Raw genomic sequence first — 5,000 nt, forward strand, 5'->3', positions numbered from 1 at the left:
CTCTCTCTCTCTCTCTCTCTCCTCTCTCTCTCTCTCTCTCACTCTCTCTCTCTCTCTCTCTCTCTCTCTCTCTCTCTCTCCCACCGTAAGACTTTTACCCAACGCTCATCAACCGAGTTTTTTCCTCACACCGTCCGTGCCAGCTCCCGTTTTTTCACAACCCCTTTGTCATCATTTTGAAATGAAAGAAATGAAAATATGTCCTTAAGACGTGCTCATGGGACGGTTCCATATAAAAAAGGTGACGCAGCCCACCCCTAAAGAGGGATGGATGATGTTACGGTGATTTTCATATGACAATAGCTATTCTATTTGGTATGTTTGCTCCTACGACCTCTCTTGCTATTAAAAGGGACGTTTGGTGCTGTTACGAATGCGTTTTCATAATTTACTGATACTGTTCTTGGAATGAGATTGTTTTGTTTTAGATAATTTCCGGTGAAGCTAATGGTGTAGCGTAAATGAGTACATAATTTTATCTCCGAAATGAATTCTATTTAGTTGAATATGTACTTTCCAGTTATTACAAATCCCAAAAGCTTTTTGAGACAGAAAAAGTGAAAAAACTTATAGTTTATTCTAAAGGCAATGGACTCAGAAACCCTAGAAGGGTAAGGGAGAACTATGATTAATATCCGAAGAAAGTGTTTTGGGAAAACAGGGGAGAGAATAGATTCCAAAACTGACGAGAAACTCCCCTTTCTTATAGTTTTATTTGGATGTTGAAGTTTTTATTTATGCAGTTGAGAGCTTCAGTGTGTCATAGTTTTGCATAGATCTCAGAAAAAGACAGCATTATATAGTATATAAATTTTATGTGAGATGTTATTGATATTGATTTTTTCTTAAAATTGTCTTTTGGTGTAACATGTAACCTGAGAATTTCTTGTCTTTAATGCTCTTGGTTCCATAATTTATAACCTTTTTTATCATCACAATATGGCGTTATTTTATAACTGAACGGTAAAGTTTATATCAGTAACAGATTTGGCTTAGAGAAATGATAACCATGACTTACTTATATTTGATATTCAGCATTTTAGTTTTTTGCTAATACTCTTCATTGCGATTTACTACTAGATCAGTGAGTGATTCACATATTGGGAAAATTGAGAGGGGCAGTTTACCCAGTAATTCTCCCTGTCTCGACCTTATTGACGTAGGCTTACCCAAGATTATCTCTACTTTCTGAATGTAGGCCTATCAAAACAAATCCCTTTTTCAGCCCTTTTTGGTGTAGGCTTACCCAAGACTTCTTTTATCTGTCTGTCCCCAGATTTCTAATGTATGGTTAAATACGATTTCTTTGCCTCAACTTTCTTGACGTAAGCTTATCCAAAACTTTTGTACCTCAACCATTAGTCTTGACATAGCTTGTTTGAGACTTTGCCCTATCTTGACTTCTTTGACGCAAGATTGACAAAAGACTAATCTGTCTCAGCTATCTTGCCATGACATAGGCTTACCCAAAAACTCATCCGGTGTCGACCTTCTTTCTGTCAAATGACACCTTGCAGCTAGGAAATAGTCTATCTATTCCAGACCCCTTCTCCCTGAAACTGTATGTAGATTATCAAAGGAGAACGCTTTCACCCTGTTCATTGCAGTGATGTCGGATTAATTACACTAAGTCAAGCGCAGAAGTGATGGCTCTGCCGTTGGTTGCCGGAAATCATCGTCCGTATGAAACGGATGATTGATGTAACTAACGTACAGTCATGTACAGTACAACGAACCATCTATGATGGCAATGAAGTACACTTGAGTATCTTCTGAACTGTCCATTCAGTCGTAACCTTAGACCGTCTAAATGATATTCAACTGTGAAGGGATTGGTGAAAGAATGAAATTTCTCTTGGAGGCCCAGAGTATGCCGAGATAGAATTACAAAATATCTATAATCAAATGGGTAGCCAAGGTTGCTGGTAGGAGGGCCACACCAAACCCTTTGAAACTTCTATGTTCATTATTATTTTTTTGTTAACAGGCATATATATATATATATATATATATATATATATATATATATATATATATATATATATATATATATATACACATACCTACAAATACAGACTTCTTTTAGAGCCTCCAAGGGTATGTATGCTAGCTATCTTTCCTATATACACACATACATACATACATACATACATACATACATACCTACACCTTTATTGTCCTTTCCTCTATAGGCGTTAATCTGCTTGCCTATTGTAATCACTACCGGGAAAGGCAATAATTATAATAGCTATTTTGGTATTAATTACATTGTTTGTATCAGTTAGATTCAGCTGAACAATTGATACATGAGTTTAGCTTACATGTGATATTTAAATTTTAGAATTGAGATGTCTTTGCAGATCAATACGTGATTTTTTAATTAAATCAGCAAGTTCGCAAAGAACCAGAAAATGCGAAAATATATATATTTTCAAGCCAAACCGACTCGTGTTTTATATTATAGATCACGAGATTAACTGCTTTATTTTACAAAATAAAAAAAAAAAATTCTAAAGGTTTTTGTATATATACCTTAGAAAAGACAAAAACTAAAGCGACAAAAATATGAGCAGACAGCAAAACAGTTCAGTTGTACCAAGGACTCTCTGTAAGAAACCACAATTGCATTACATTGAAAACATCTTAAAATGTATCTTTCTGGATTGCAAAAGATCTCAGATGCAAACTAACATAATCCAACAACAAAACTATTACAAGAGGGTTTGAGAAAACTACTTATAAATTTAAGCCGTTACACAACGATCGTTTAACCTCTTACGAGAAAATATTGATACAAATGCATAAAGACGGTTGATACGATCTTCTCAAGGATCGTTTACTCAATCATGGGGAGGTATGCAGCTATCAATCCTGATTCTGTGAGGTGTCACATGGACTCCGTATTGCAGCGTGCAGGGTGTCACGTACTCCTTCGGAGTTTCCAGAGGAGTGTCTTGTCCTGATGGTTTGCTTTTCGCGCAATGTGAGCAATTTGATGTAGGTAAGTGGAATACCTAGATACATATACTAAGGATAAAGACAGTTTAGGTTTAAAAAAATATTTACTTCTGACTGAGAGAGAGAGAGAGAGAGAGAGAGAGAGAGAGAGAGAGAGAGACTCAGAGAGAGAGAGAGAGACTCAAATCAATATGAGAAAATTACTAGCTAAAATTGTTTCTCAAACGTCGTTTCATGACTTTAGGCATACATATACAAACATACACAAACATACATATATAGATATGTATGTGTGTATTTATACACACACAAACACATACACCTATCTATATATATACATATATATATACATATATATATATATATATATATATATATATATATATATATATATAGATAGATAGATACACGCAAAAAAAAAAACACTGGGGAAATAAAACTATAGAGTGAAGCTTTTTTCAGCAAGCTTCACTTTGTAAGTTCATTCTCCCTGCGTTTATTATTATGTGAGCCTCACGTTTCCCTGTGAGTTGTACACGTATATATATATATATATATATATATATATATATATATATATATATATATATATATATATATATCATCATCATCATCATCATCATCAGTCGTTGCTAGTCCACAGCTAGAGAAAGGCCTCAGACGTCATTTCACGCGCCCCTGTTTATGGTCTTACTAAGCCCGTCTATACCAGGAAATTTTCTTACTTTGTCAATGCACAGTGTTCTCTTCTTTCCCCTGCTTCGTTCATCTATTATATGCCATTCTCATTATATATACTGCCCACTTCCATTTCTTTTTCTTACATGTTGTTAGAATATTTGCTACTTTTGTTTGCACTCATATCCATGCTACTCCCATCATCATTCTCTCCATTGCTCTTTCAATTGTAACTGGCTTATGTTCTAAGGCTTTATTACGGTTTCAAGTTTCTGATGCATAAGTTATTACTGTTAAGATTATCTGATTCAGTACTTTTCCTTTTAGAGAAAGTGCCATATTAATTTTCATAATGTCGTTTAGTTTACCAATTGCTCTCCATCCCATACCTATGTTTCGGTCTTATGTGCTTGGAAAACACTTACTGTTTGTTCTTACTATACATATTCATTACCAATCTAGAGGTTCGTTCATAAACATTATTACTTATGTCTCTGCATTTCCACAGAACATTATCTTAGTTTTACTAAGTTTTACCTTTTGCAATTCATTTCATCTTTCACTAAGTAGAAATGCGTTATCTACAATTCTTAAGTTATTAAGGTATTCCATATTCACGTTACTTGTACATTTTCTCCATCTAAATTCTTAAAAATTTCTTCTCTTCACGCAATGAATAATATAGGAGATAAGGGACCTCGCGTCTAACTCCTTCCCCAATCTGATTTTTTTTTACAATCTTTGTATAGTTTTCAGATGGTTGTAATTTCCGTAAAGATATCTTCAATTGTTCTAAATTAAGATTCATCTTTTCCTTGCCTTTAAAGGGCTTTCATTATTACTGAAGTTTTGACATAATCAAAAACTTTCTCATAGTCTATAGAAAACATAAATAGTAGTATGTCGTACTGTATTGAATTTACCATTATCTCGTTAATTACATGGATAGGCAGTAGGTTGGCCATCCGTTAAGATGCTACTGCTAGAGAGTTATTGAGCCCTTTGGCTGGCCAGACAGTACTAGTTTGGGGTCATTCTCTCTGGTTACGGCTCATTTTCTCTTTGCCTACACATACATCGGAAAGTCTGTTTTACTCTTTACATATTCTCTTCTCTCCTCATACACCTGACAACACCGAGATTGCCAAACAATTCTTCTTCGCTCAAGGGATTAACTACTGCACTGTAATTGCACAGTGGCTATTTTCCTTATGGTGGGGGTAGAAGAGATTTTTTAGCTATGGTAAGCAGCTCTTCCAGGAGGACATTCCCAAAACAAACCATTGTTCTCTAGACTTGGGTAGTGCCATAGCCTCTGTACCATGGTCTTCCACTACCTTGGGGTAGCCTTAAGTTCTTTTGCG

Source organism: Palaemon carinicauda, chromosome 9 (assembly GCF_036898095.1).
Source record: "Palaemon carinicauda isolate YSFRI2023 chromosome 9, ASM3689809v2, whole genome shotgun sequence".
Lineage (NCBI taxonomy): Eukaryota > Metazoa > Arthropoda > Malacostraca > Decapoda > Palaemonidae > Palaemon > Palaemon carinicauda.